The sequence below is a fragment of the Oryza glaberrima genome, chromosome 2, assembly GCF_000147395.1.
Source record: "Oryza glaberrima chromosome 2, OglaRS2, whole genome shotgun sequence".
Taxonomy (NCBI): domain Eukaryota; kingdom Viridiplantae; phylum Streptophyta; class Magnoliopsida; order Poales; family Poaceae; genus Oryza; species Oryza glaberrima.
The window spans coordinates 24,602,641-24,617,843 of record NC_068327.1 but is presented as its reverse complement, the minus strand read 5'-3'; the positions used below and the strand labels follow the sequence as shown (position 1 = coordinate 24,617,843).

General features: G+C 42.2%; 1 protein-coding gene and 1 long non-coding RNA gene across 2 annotated transcripts in view; one reads left to right on the top strand and one right to left on the bottom strand.

The window, feature by feature from the left end:
- The window catches only part of LOC127761751 (ADP-ribosylation factor GTPase-activating protein AGD2-like), a 49,232-nt gene extending 36,211 nt beyond the window's left edge, over window positions 1-13,021 (bottom strand). Inside the window, exon 1 of the mRNA XM_052286079.1 lies at window positions 13,009-13,021. The gene's annotated coding sequence lies outside the window, so the exon portion shown is untranslated. The remainder of the gene's footprint in view (window positions 1-13,008) is intronic.
- LOC127761753 (uncharacterized) lies at window positions 11,827-12,472 on the top strand. The gene is made up of 3 exons (XR_008015285.1): window positions 11,827-12,103; window positions 12,190-12,260; window positions 12,385-12,472. It is a non-coding gene; the product is annotated as an uncharacterized LOC127761753 (long non-coding RNA).
- Window positions 13,022-15,203: the final 2,182 nt, after the last annotated feature.

Sequence of the window (15,203 nt, the reverse complement as noted above, 5' to 3'; positions counted from 1 at the left end):
TAGAAGTAAACCGGTAGAAAGTTGCATAAAAGGACATCATGTAAGTAGTTGCATGTAGCAAATACATTTATTGGGCAAATGAGTAATAGAATTATTCAAATATCTTCTCTTTGTCAAATTGTCGCCATATTTGTAGAAGGCACAATTATATATTCTCCGTATAGAATAAATGTATACACTCATCATGAAGAGAGTATATTATTGACTTAGAGATATTTATTAGTGCTTGACTATCATAGAAGATAAGCTACAACTAATTTATATTAATTGTGTCCAAGTAGATACAATGTCATCGAATTTGCGAATATCTAGACGAGAAGTCTATATGCCAATATGCCCTGCACCAAAATTATCTATCAAAAGACTATGTACCTATGCAATGTCTATAGTTAATTTGATTGATAATGTTATGTCCATATTCCACATATAAATGACTTTACAAATGAAGTATTGTTTTTATGGATGTATGTACATTATTTTGAGTAAATTGGTCATTTGCATTTGAAGCAATTTTGGCCTAGATGCAATATGTTTAGTTGTTAGAATTGATACACAAGAAGTTGTATTACTGTCAACATGTGCATTTGCACGCACATATATGACTTATATTATTAATATGTTCATGAAGAACATGCATACTCAAAATTTGTGGAAGGAAAGGAATTTGGTGTATTTGAATTTGATGTTCAACTCAGGGGGAGACGAATAGTAATGACAGCAATCTTGCATTCGTTCTTTTGAGATAGTATTTTACAATACATGAATTATATTATAGTTTAAATTAAGTTCAATATGAAGAACATGGTTAAGCTCATGTAGAGCTTCTTTATCTTTTGCTTTAGGCATAGAAGCTTCTGTATTAGATTACTGAATATTTTTTTTATATAGGTAATCTCACCTTACCTATATTGCCTTTTTTTTTACCTGTAGTAATTCTTTAACCTTTTGTGGAATAAAATTATGAATTGTATGTCTAACATTGAATGTAAATATTTGTCTTGCCTATTATTTGAAGTATTTTTGGCGAATGTATTCTTATTATCCACTAAGCCTCAATCAACCATGTAGGTTGATAGTTCTAAGTGCATTGACGCCATATTGGCATACATGTAAAGTTGTTTACTTATGCACATGATCAATTAGAATATTTATGTTTAAGCATTGAAGCTTGAATATATCCACTTGCAACCACATTATTTCTTTTAGAAAAGTTGTACCATGAAGTTACAACAAATATGTGGGTTTCACGACAACTATTTTGTAAGTTTTCTTATGATTGGCGTGAAAAGGGGGAGGAATATGTGTATTTTGCAAATTAATTTCAGAATATTTGCAATAAAGAAGCATAAGAAATTGTGGATATGTGGCAAACAAATTGGTGTGTTATAGGTCAATGCTAGAAGCAAAAATAGCCCAAACTATTAGCGATTCTTATTTGGGATCATTATGAATTATTGTCACACAAAGAATTGTGTTATATATTGGCCAATGAAAATTGCATATTCATCAAGGAAGTATGAAATTGCATATAGCTATTTGAAAGCTATTGGTTTACTTGTAGTAAACAATATCCTAAATAATTAATGACCTTTTGGATTCGAATGATTCTGAATGATCAAATGACACCACATTTACTTTGGCGTAATGAATAAAAGTTAGACATGTCACCCAATTAATTTATTGGCATATTCAAGAAGAATAAATATTCTTGTAGAATAATGTTTGGGTGATTTGAAAAGTTCCATGATGGTTAAACTATGTTCATAGATGAATGTTTTAGTGTTATGTTATGTTCTTGAAGACATCATGAAGTTATATAATACTAACACATAAGATCACATCATCTTATGATCATATCTATGTTGCATAAATATAAACATGAAGTTTATTGATCCAACTTAATTCAAGAATTGAATATAGTATGAGTAATTGGATCAAGTCTTGGGCAAATAAAAAAAAGCTAGAAAATAGAGTAATTTTCTCGACTAGTGGATATTTGTTTGGGCTTCATTGTCGCAGAATAATAACCCTCTATGAATTGGGATAACCTACAGTATTAGGGATGTGCAATTTTTCATGCCATTGCATTAATTTTTATGTTAGCTCACCGCATATAATATCTTTACCCCCTTTATTTTGTATAAGTGTGTGTTCAATGAATGAACATTTCCCTCATATATCACCACCATAGCATACATATATGGGCCTCCACATGAAGTTGGGGATACAAATGGACCGAATTCCATTAATCCAGTGCTTATGATAGGGGATTTTTGTGATATGCCATTAGATAAAGATCAAATATCGGCATCAGGGGGAGAAAAGCCCATGTGTTAAAGATGCCTTATATTTTCAAGAAGAAAAAGATCTTTATAAGTAAGAATAACGCACAAGCCAAACTAAACTAGAAGGTTTAGTTTATTCTCCTGTAAGCCAGAAGCGGGAGCTTGCCAGATAATTATGAATTAAAGGAGTAATCAGAAGTTATGTTTACTTGTAGTAAATTTTCTGCTCACAGTGGTATACCCCGGGTTTTGAATAGTATATCCACATATGCAGAGTGATATGTTAGTCAATGTTCTAAAATCTACGGGGACGCCTGCAGATTCTAAGATCTAACGACTATTGTCAATGTACCCATTAATAACTCCTTACAGCTTTTGTAGAGTAATCACCATGAAGGTGAATTGCCTCATGAAGAGGTTCATCACGAAGATGAAAACCCAGAATTAAAGTGCGCACACCTATCTAATTCTGGGATGCGGAACAACCATACATCTTATGTTTGGGAAATGACTAAGATATGGTTTATAATGAATTAACCTCACGGAATGAGTATGTGGAGTAAAGAATAGTTGTCAACATCGCCTCTATGATTGCTAATATTTCTCTAATGAGAATCCGGATTCGGAACCAAAGTCCATGGCAGAGTTGCATAGTAGCACTCATATCGGGTCTATTGAAGAAAGCAATGAGGTTGAACCATAGTCGCTAAATAAGTCTATGTGAACATAGAAGTTCAGACTTAATAGGAAATGAAGTGGTGAAAAGCGACGGTTCATTTGGTCATGGAAAAGACTGATATTCTCCTACTATGAATGTATTAAATTCCGCTATATATATCGCTGGCAAAAGGCATGAATGAATAAATGATATGCAGTTTATGGGTTATGAAAATCCATATGAAAAGTTTTCACTAGAAAGAAAACAATTTCGCAACATATATGTAAATCTCATACTAATTAGTGTCATGAAGCACACTATATTCTCATGAAGAGAATTGCAAGACTTGTAGAAGAGTTTATGATGACTCACGAAGAGTTTTTCTCCTAGAAGTGAGAATATTTCTCATAGCAGAAAAATGACTTCCGGAAGAATAAGTTGATCCCTATATGACTACGCTAATGTATGAATTACCAGTTAATCTCCATATAACACCGATAACTCGTACTCCCATGAAGTGGACAGACCCGTTCAAACGAATGAATTGGAAAATCACATCCACTAGCATGCAAGTGGATCGGTAGTTTTCTACATACTATGAAGGTGTAAGAATTTATATATCATGAGGCAATCTTATTAATTCCCCTAATGCCAAAATATAGACTAGTTTATGTCACTCTAAGTGGTTTAAGCTAATTGTTGAAGATTAGTGAAACAATCAAATTGGTAATGATTGATAAATCCACTAAGACAAAGTTGCATAATATTTAACCTCTTGTATTGAGCTAATTATTTTATACATACCGCATATGTGTATCGTTGCAACTTATTTTCCCATAGTCCTCCGTAAGAATAAAACTTTGTTTGTATTGCACATTTGAATAAGTGGTTATACATATTGCTCCTATACGCTGATTTATTTCTCATGTTCATAGTACAACTTATGAAATAAGTAAACGAAAGATTAAACATTGTGGTAATTTTATTATCATTGTTTTACACATTAATAAAAATGTGGTTATGACATTGGAATATGAAAGTTTCAACGGATGTCTTATTGAGGGGGAGCATATATGCTAAACATCGATTATCATACTTAAGACTTGGAAGTCTTATATTTGATTTACCAAGAATTAATCAAATTAATCATTGTTTTGATAATTTATATTGAAGGTTACTACCGCTATATTGTTGTGTTAATCCAAGTTGATTAATATAATAAAGCATATAGATCATTAGCTATTTATGAAGAATAGTCGTTCTTAAAGATTATGCGATCAAGAAGATCGTGTGTTGTACTCTTTTTCCCTTAGAGAGTTTTTACTTGAATATTTCTCACGCAAGGTTTTTAACGAGGCAACAAGTGCAATATAACTAGCGTGTACGATGTACTCTTTTCTCCTATCCTTTTCTCCCACTGGGTTTTTGGATGGAGTTTTTAATGAGACATGTGTATAGCGCGGTATTCGCCTAAGGGGGAGTGTTATGAAACTATTATCTCCTGCCAGAGATAAATATGGGCTCATACCAAATATATGGAAACGTATCCTAATAAGACTCTTACTATTGTGGGTATATATATTGAGAGAGAGGGCTTGAGAGGTTGGTTGATGTATCCGCATATAGTTAAAGCAATAAAGCTGTGATGCCCCTCTCTATATCCGTGTTCATCTACTATATGATTGTGTGCATGAGATCGTCGTCTTCTACTCCGGATCAGCGAATAAGCCACTAGTTATTTAACAAGAATATTTCCCTACCTACTCTTCTGTTTTAAAAAATAGGAATATATATAAATGAGGTGTGTAGTTATGTACAGAAAAATAGGAATATATATGTAATGGTGTATGCACATAAAAGTAACAGATCGTACCAGATATGCAGCCGGGGCTAGTGTAAGGATTGCCGCTGGTGCCATAGGGGCAGGAACAGTAATAGCCACCGTTTGTGGTATTCTTACAATTGGCGTTGGCGATGCAAGCATAAGTTGCTTGGTTCATGGATGCGCTTTGACAGGTTTGCTGGTCCATGATGGTACCGACGAGATAAGTAAAGCCAACGGAGCGTCCATCTATCCAATTGGACGATAGATCTGTCACGTTAAGACGATAATAGCTAATCCATGGCAAGAAAACCTGGGCACGAGACTGCAGCCTCCGATCTGATACCGATGCTTTGTCATCTAGGCGGACAAGCCTTAGTCGAAAGCCCCGCATGTCCCTTGTCGCCTCCATCGTGCAGCAGCCGATGCCAACACAATAACCTGCTGCAGCCTGTTTCTCCATGATTGTATCATTAAGACAAAGAGTCACACAAGAACCCATCATCTCGTTTGTATCAGCATCGAACAATTCCGCCTTCAGGGCACAACCGACGACCAACAGAGTGGTACGATTTGGTATGGTAAAGCCTTTGACAGGGGACTCCCAGGATGTGGTGTAGGTATTGATGCTTTGGTTTATCGTGATATTGAAACCGATAGTAGGTATTTTAACCACGGTGATTTCAGTGTCAGTTAGGAGTACCTGAGTAGTAGTAGTGTTTCCCAGAAACAATTTGGAAGGTTCACTAGTGTTATCGCAGGTGAGCTCGAAGCCTTGCCGAAAACAGCCAGGCCCTATCCCAAAAGGGTAGGTGATGCCCTCAACATCGCCGCAGCTGGAGGGGCAATGAGCCAGGGATTCGCTTGAAGGGATATGCAAGAACCCGTCACTTCCTCCGGCGACACCAGAGGGTGCGGCCAACAGTACGGCTGCCACGCGCATCATCAGTACGAAAGCTACCACACCGGTGGAGGTCATCTTCACACTGATCGGGATGCAAAGGTATAGTACTGCACGTAACATACACTATATATATACCGATTCCATCAAAAGTGTGTCCCATTTTTATATTATTTTGTTTGCTTCTTCCTTGAACTATAGTATGTATTAATCAGCTTATTTGTCAAAGTAAATCCCCTAACGGAAAGATAAAGCACGTGTGGTCCATTCTTGCACACGGGTTCATATTGTTCAGTTTTTTAATATTTTATATATACTTAGATCTGTTTATCACAGCTCCAGCTTCAACTCTATCTCTGCTAAAGCCGAAGTCCAAACATACAGGAGCGAAGCTGGGTGAAGCGCTCTCACAAAATGAACTAGAGGAGTGGAGCTGAGTTTAGGCAGCTTCACAACTCTACTCCAAGCTTAAATCCTGAAGCTAAATTTAGGAGTTGGAGCCCTTACACACTTAACGCAGCCCCCACCGTACAACTTGCGTGTGCTTTTGCTATACTAAACAGCATTGGAGATTTATTGTGCTATATATGAAATAACTAAGTCATTTGCGACGATGATTAATTCAAGATCATACACAACTTTTTTTTTCAACTGACCAACTTGAGCATTTCATGTCGTAGTCTTCATGGTAATTAACAGCGTGATACATAAGATAAAATCGGAGAGAAAATCGGAGAGAGCATGAGAATATTCAGGTGAGAGAAGATAAACAAATAGGAATATCTTACATGTGACATGATAGCGCATGAACTGTATTTAAAGAAACAGACAAATTAACTACTGGTAATTGAGCTCAATGTGGCACAAAAACAAAGACAAAACTAATAAGTATAACAGTAATTTTCAGTTTGTGCCAATTTTTCTTAGCTACAAGAAAAATGCTGGCTTTATAGAGACATTTTTCTAAGTACTTTAGAGTCATTTTTCAAATGCCTTTACAATATTGTAGAGACATTTTAAAAAATGTCTAATAAATGTCTTATGGTGAATTGTCTTCTATAAACGAAGAGATATTTTATAAAATGTCTATAAGATGGTAGAAGCATTTTCTAGAGACAGTAAATTGTACCACAAACATATGAAACCGTCCAAAAAAAAAAGAGAATAAAATAGTTTCCTTGCTTTTGTCAAGCCTTTAACTCAAGATCTCTTGGATAAATTATTTTTTATCTTTAATGCACTAAACAACTCAACTTCATGTCATAACTTGTTTGAGCCTTTACTTACTTATATTTAGTACTTTAGTACACATTATTATTCTAAAAAGTATCTATACATAGTTTAAAATGCCTCAAGAAAATACCTTTACATATCATGCGCATTTTACGGTGCCGAAAGAATGCGTATACAAGATAAAATCTAATAAAGTAAGCTGAAAATGTCTCTAAAGTAAAAGTTTTTTTTTTAATTTTTAAGTGCCTTTATAAAGTGTCTCTACACAATAAAACTTATGATCTTAGAAGCAATTTACAAAACGCCTCTACAAAAGTGCTTAAGCAATTTATAAAACGCCTCTACAAAAGTGCTTCTATATGAGGTTAGTAGTTGGTATTGTGTTCTTTAAAGAAGTACAGAAATAGCATCTCTAGTATGAACCACTCCTAGAAAAAGCATTTTCTCCAACGTAGGGGTCTTATTTTCGTAGTCGGACATGACTCTTGGAGCCAAATGACCGTCTACAAAAATATAAATTGGGGTGAAGTTCGCTGTCTGCCTGTGAAAATCTATTTTTATAGGCAGACCACTTAAGCGGTGCCTCCTAAAATCATTTTCGCAGGTGCGGTCCGCCTGCGAAAATGAGTGTGGAATATAAATAGACCAGGCTGGAGCAGATTTTTCTAAGTCTCATTCTCTCCCTCACTTATCCTCTCCCTCACCTCTTTCTCCCTCAAATCCCTCACGGCGACGAGTGCAGGGGCGGCGGGATCCGCACGCGACGGCGAGGCGCGGGGTCGGCGGCGGCAACAACAAGGCGCAGGTCGGCGGCAACAACGGCAAGGCGCGGGTCGTGCTGGTCGGCGGCGGCGACGCTTGGGGCCGGCTCGACTCCCTCCCCTCCCTCCCAGATCTAGCCGAGGGGTAGGGGGAGGACCTATGGCGGCGGCGGCAAGGCGCGGGTTGGTGGCGGCAACGGCGAGGCGTGGGTCGGCAGCGGCAAACGGCGACGGCGACACTCGGGGCCGACTCGGCTCCCTCCCCTCCCTCCCAGATTCGGCCGAGAGGGAAGGGGGAGGACCTGCGGCAGCGGCGGCAAGGCGCGGGTCGGCGGCGGCAACGGCGAGACGCAGGTTTGCGGCGGCGACGACCGGGTCGGCGACGACGACGCTCAGGGCCGGCTCGGCTCCCTCTCATCCCTCCCAGGTCCGGCCAAGGGGGAAGGGGAGAGGACCTGTGGCAGCGGCGGCGGTTCGCCTCCCTCCCAGATCCGACCGGATGGAGGCCAGGGGAGGGCACCGACGGTTCCCCTCCCTCCCAGATCCGCCCCTATCCCTGACGGCGGCGCTCCTGCAGTAGCTCGTGACCCTCCCTTCCACTCCCTCTCCCTAACCCTAGATCGGCCGGAGGTTGGTAAGGGCACGGGTGGGGGTGGTGGCGATTTTTTTTTTGTCGAGACGATTTTCGTAGGTGGGTGACTAGGCCGCTTGCGAAAATCGGTGATCTTCGCAATCGTTCGCTTCCAGGCGGACCATTTCTCCGCCGGGAAAAATGGTTTTTGGCTGCCTGGAAAAAGTATTTTTCTAATAGTGAACTGTGAAGGCAAAATCGATTTTAAGGCAGAAAAAAATGAACCGTACTGCCCGTACATATTGTAGGCAGTCGACTCGTAGTTGGAGAAAAAAACAAATCCAAATTGGAGTCAAACTCAGGGATCAGAAAAAATTTTAGTTGTGCATTCATACATGGAGGACAGACACAGTGATTGGTGGACTCTTTTTATGTGCGTCCCTGTTTAGTTGGAAAAAATTTTTTGCTCTTGATATCACATCAGATATACGATACATTTAAATTATTAAACGTAGTCTAATAATAAAAATAAATTACATATTCCACCAGGAAATTGCGAGACGAATTTATTAAGCATAATTAATTAGTCATTAGTAAATATTTACTGTAGCACCATATTATCAAATCATGGCACAATTAGGTTTAAAAGATTCGTCTCACAATTTCTTGGCGAATTGTGTAATTGGTTTTATTGTTTGTCTACATTTAATACTCTATACATGTATCCAAATATTCTATGTGATAGGTAAAAAGTTTTTGATTTGGGAACTAAACAGCTCCTAAATCAATTTCATAGTCCCCGCAAAAAAAAAAAATCAATTTCATAGTATAGCTACCGATTTGTTCAGTTTCTGTCGAGATGTTACGGTCGTTGCGATACGGGGTCATCGTGAATCGCTCAACGCATGCATGGTCGATCGGTTCGGAACGCTGATGGATGAACTTTTCTCAAGGCCAGCTACGACGGAGATGGCCAAAAGGCTGAGAAATTCATTCAGTTTACCGTTTTTGAATTCAGCGGATTGCCACGAGAGCTGATCACGATTTCCCCACAAGTTGAGTAATAATTGTTGCTTGGTCAAAAAAAAGTTGAGTAGTTGTTTGGGGATCAGATCAGCAGCAGTAAGGGATGTCTGTTCTTCACACGTCACGTTTCTAGAGAACCAGGAGTAGCTCGGCTGGTAAGTTACGTAAGTACTCTATCATGATACACCCAAAATAAATTAATCTAGCATGTGATATGGCATATATATCTTATTGTCACTACTACAAAAGTATTTTTTATTACAAGGCTCCTTCATTTTTGCAAAAGGATAATAACCAGTGACGTCTACAAAAATCGATGGTCATTTTTGCATACGACCCTTTAAGTGGTCCGTATGGAAAAATCGATTTTCCCATACGGGCCACTTAAGAGGGCCGTATGCAAAAATAAAATTTGAAAAATTTGAAACTAGTTTATCTACCTACGGCTTTGATTGTTATTACTTTTGCAGGAGCTATGACGTCATTCCTTGCGGCAACCACTGGAATATTACAGAACGATCTAAAGAGGGTCATAGCTTATTCAACTTGCACCAAATTAGATGATTCTTTTTTCTAAATGTTTCTAAAATCATGCTCTATCATGTTATTGTATTCTTACTGCTATTATTTGGCTTTTTTTTCTTGTTTGTTTTATCAATTAAAATTTTGAATTTGAAAACTTCAAATAATATTTTGAAGCAGTAATTGATTTCAGCTGAAAAAGTCATCAACAACAAAGTTGTATAACTCATCAAGATATATAACTTCTATTTTAGTCATTTCTTCATCCGATAAAGTTATTTATACGATTGTTCACAAAATGTACATCTCTCTTATAGTTTTATAAACTATATAAGAGATATGTACATTTTGTGAACAATCATACAAATCACTTTATCGGATGAAGAAATGGCTAAAATAAAAGTTAGATATCTTGATGAGTTATACAACTTTGTTATTGATGACTTTTTCAGTTGAAATCATTTAGTATTTGAAAATATTGTTTGAAGTTGTCATATTTTGAAATTCAAATTCAAACGGTTCAAACAAAGTCAAATATAAAAATGACAAAAACAAAAGTTGTAGATCTTGATGAGTTATACAACTTTGTTATTGATGACTTTTCCATTTGAAATCATTTATTACCCGAAAAATTATTTGAATTTATAATATTTTAAAATTCAAATTTTGTATAGTCCAATCAAACTCAGATGGAGAAATGACTAAAATAAAATTGGTAGATGAGTTCTACAACTTTGTTTTTAACAATTTTTTGACATGAGTTGATTTAATGTCATAAAAATCAATTTGAAGTTTAAAAAACACATGATTTTTGCATGCGGACGCTTAAGTGGTCCGCATGTAAAAATAAGTGCTCCATTTTTACATGCGGGCCTCCTATTTTCCTCTCAACCGTTAAAAAAATTCAACTCACACAAATTTTCAACCGGCCTTATCTACTTCTTCTTCTTTCTCTCTCAGTCCTCATCTCTAGAGGCCGGCTGCGGCGGGCTCGAGAGGCGGCAGCGGCGGGCTCGAGAGGTGGCACGCGGGGGGCGGCGGCGGCGGCGGCGACCAGAGCGGATCTGGGGACGGCGGCCCTCCCCCGAGCGGATCCGGGGTCGGCCGCCCTCCTCCCACGCGGATCCGGCGCCGGCGCCCTCCCTCGCGGCGACGACGAGCTCCCCTCGGCGACGATGATCTCGTGGGCGGCGGATCCAGCTCGGGTGCGGCGACGACGACCTCCCCGCGGCGACGACGACCTCGGCGACGATGACGGCGGCGGGTGGCGGCGGCGAGCTCGGGCGCGACAGATCCGGCTCGGGTGCGGCGACGACGACCTCGGCGACAACGACAGCGGCGGGTGGCGGCGGATCCGGCTCGGGTGCGGCGACGACGACCTCCCCGCGACGACGACAACGGCGGCGGGCGGTGGCGGCGAGCTCGGGCGCGGCAGAGCCGGCGTGGTGACGAGTGGTGGCGGCGAGCTCGGGCGCCCAGGGCTAAGGTTTTTTTTCTGGGGATTTTTATTTTTTTAGCTATTTTTTATTTTCGCATGCGGCCGGCTTAAGCGGCCGCATGCGAAAATCGTGATCTTTACAGACCTTCTTGCGCATGTGGTCCGGCCAATTGCATGCGAAAATGCAATCCGTCCGTTTGCAAAAACGGTTTTTTTAGTAGTGTATTACAAATCTGGCACCCCGGAGCAGGGCCGGCCCTGGGCGGGTAGTGCGGCCGCCATGGCCCCCAGGCGTGAAGGGCCCCCGGCCTGCCGTGTTCAGTTACATACATTAATGAGAATATAGTTTGGGTTATATGCTTACATGTCGGCAAGTCGCTTTGTGTTGCATTAACTAATCTCTTTTAAACTAGGCCACTAATTAGTCTTAATAGAAAAGCCAGAACGAACTTTGATAATTTACATTAGTTTCTTAAGATCTCAGTTGACTGTATGAATGGGACATTTATATTATAACATCTTACAAGATGTTCACCGCAATTAGTGTCTTCGTATATCTATAGCACATGATGTAGATCCTCTGCAGTACGGTTGCAGTAGCAGTGGCTAACGTGTGGGCCACTGCTACTGCACCAGCAGTACTGCAGGCAATCCCTGTTGATAGCATATCCTTCCTGGTTAATTTATTCCTCTTCTACATTTGCACTAATTTTCTAAACATAACGTGCTTCTTAATTTTAGGATTCATATAAGATATTATACATTTTCTGTGATGAATTCTTTTTACATTTTTTGGTTTTCTATTCAATTATCACCTAACAGTTTATGTTAGACGATGTATCAAAGCGGCTGGAGATGGCGCGGACGACGGCTGGAGATGGCAGCGGTTCTCCCGAAGAAAGCTTAGATTGTTTTGATTAACAAGAGATTCAATCTCACGACGCAAAATCATGAACCCGTATATGCATGCAGGAGTCATCCAAGCTGAAGAAGATCCCCGTGGCGATCATGTCCTCGGAGAATGTGCCGACAAGAATCAGCAGGTATTTTTATCCGTTTATAATATGAGTATTGATTAGAGCATTCTTATCCATAGTTCCATACAGATTAGCAAGCACTTAACCATTGTTCTTCCATCTTTGCTCTGTTCGATTGGTTATTAACCAGATGCCTGGAGGAAGGCGCGGAGAATTTCTTGGTGAAGCCCGTCCGGCCATCCGACGTGTCCCGGCTCTTCAGCCGCGTGCTACCATGAGCCTCGCCGCCGCCGCCGCCGCCTCACCGGCCAGCCGGCGGCGCAGGCACGCACGGCGGCGGACGCAACGGTGCAACCCTGCCTTGATGAATGAATTCTCCATTTTTTTTCTCGTTGGGATTGTCTTTTTTTTTCTCGTTGCGGCGATGAATGAATTCTCCATTTTTTTTTCTCGGTGCACGGCGGCGGACGCAACGGCGGAATTTGATATCCATTCTACGGAGTACTCAGGAACAATCGCATTTCCGAACCAATCAACGGTCAATAAAGCATGCAATCAGGTCGAGATCTCGCCACACAGAATGCGCTCAACCTCCCAAATCCCAGCCCAAAGCTACCACAATCACCCCAACCTCCAGCTCCACCCACCCTAAATCCCCCACCACGTACGATCCAAATCAACCCAAATCCAACCAACGACGCGGAGCCGGAGGCGAGATCTCGCCCGAAAGCAACGAACCCTGGGAGGGCCGGATCAAAAGGTGACATCCCGCGGGCAGGGAGAGAAGAAAGGGGGCGGCGGGGCGGCGGCGCACCTGCTTGCGGAACATGGGGAGTCCTCGAGCTTGGTGAAGGCCGCCATGTGTGGAGATTATGGTTATCCCATATCTACATGGCGGTTATATTCTAGCTGGATATACGGTACCAAATATAGATATAATATCTTTACGAGGACTCGGGTTAGATTCTAAACTTGTATGTCAAGAAAATACCCGGGATCTTAGTCGGTTAAGATTGTATTTTATCTATAATCCCATATTCTGTTAGGATATGGATTGTATTTTGTAAAACGGATTCCTTCCCCTATATAAGGAGGGTCCGTGTGCCTCATGGGGCGCGATTCTTTTTTCCAGTTTTACAATCAATAACACACTCGGCGGAATCATCCCCGGACAGGAGTAGGGTATTACTTCTTGAATAAGAAGGCCTGAACCTGTATAAAATCCTTCGTCTCCAAACCCATCCACTTTCCTAGCTTGATAACCACCCCCTTTTATTATTGCCGAAATCTTGTTTCGACAGTTGGTGCGCCAGGTAGGGGTAGCGTCAAGTTCTCGCCGACTAAGTGCGATGGGTTTCGTTTCTGGCATCGACGACTTCGCCTTCCCTCCCGGGCAGCCGTTCCGGTTCAGCAGCCTCAACTTTATCACCAACGACTTCGGCAAGATCTCTCTCCTTGATTCGGATTCAAACCAGTCGGGGAGAGACCAGGTCCTCGTGCTGTTCGGTATTCCGAACTCGGCCGAGGCCTACTCTAAGATCATCTCTCCCGTGTCGGCTTGAAACCACTCGGACGAGATCCAATCTACTCTTCCGCGACCAGATCAAAACGACGGGTCCTATCCCCCAATCCTGATGAAACTTCCTGATGATTTGGCCGCTGTCTTCACAGTCAAGACATCTCCCACTCGAAGATCTAGGCGAGCTCCGGCTTCGGCCCCGATCCGATCTAGATCCAGGGAGGTTGGCGTTATACTCCAACCTCTTGGGACAGTCTCGACGGAAGAGTTGGATGGCTACCTCAGCTCCCCTGGCGTCAGTTCTCGACCAACCGAGATCCTCGACTACGATGACTTCGGCTACCACTACGACCACGGCGACCTTGACAACTTCGACGACAGCTATGAGGATAACTACACGCCCCTATTCTTCGGCATATTCATGGCTGACAACGAAACGGAGGAACAGCGCCGAGCCCGAGAAGCGGACCAAGATCGCGCACGGCAAGAAGCTAAATGTCGCCGACTGGAGGAAGAGCGACAGCAACAGGAGCGAGAACGACTATAGCGTGAGCAACAAGATCGCGAACGGATTGCAAAGGAGGCTGAAGATCGACAGCAATGCGCCTTGGAATCTGGGTGGCGAGCGAGAGAGCTCATTGGGCAACAAGACGTCGATGGAACAGCGGTCTTTCGCACCCCCAGCAGAACGCGGTTGCAGTGATCACTCTCCTCGACACCCTCCTCAAGGAAGACGCACTCAACCAAGCTGATCATGTAGTCAACATCTTGAACCAGACGAAGACCATGATCGCTGCCTCGGTTCCAGCCAACTCCGCAAGCACTCGCACCCCGACTGGTAGCCGAGTCCCTCATCTTCGATCTCAAGACTATCACCAGCCAAGCCTTAGCATTGCCGGCGCCGGATCTAGTCGCAGGAGCAGGGGACATGATGAACGGTCTGTTCGTTCACCTCCCGAACGATATAGGGAGCGCCGAGTTGAACTACCGCACTCCCCACATCGAAGGCGCCCCATCGATCTTCGCGACACCATCAACCAGCGCCGCGCAGCAAGAGGCTATCATTCACCGGATCGCTATGACGATGACGTGGACGGAGTTGCTGCCTTCACAAGTGATCTGCGTTGAGTGGATTGGCCAGCCGACTTTAAGCCGGCTGGAATCGAGAAATATGACGGCACCACCAACCCTGAGTCTTGGTTCACCGTCTATGGTCTCGCAATCCGCGCAGCAGGAGGAGACAGCAAAGCCATGGCGAATTATCTACTTGTGGCCCTAGCGGATTCTGCTCGGTCATGGCTCCACGGGCTACCCCGCGGCACGATCGGATCATGGGCAGAACTACGCGACCACTTCATCGCCAACTTCCAGGGCACCTTTGAACGCCCCGGCACACAGTTCGATCTCTACAACGTCGTTCAGAAGCCTGGAGAATCCCTTCGAGATTACATCCGACGCTTCTCCGAGAAACGCAACAAGATCTCCGACAT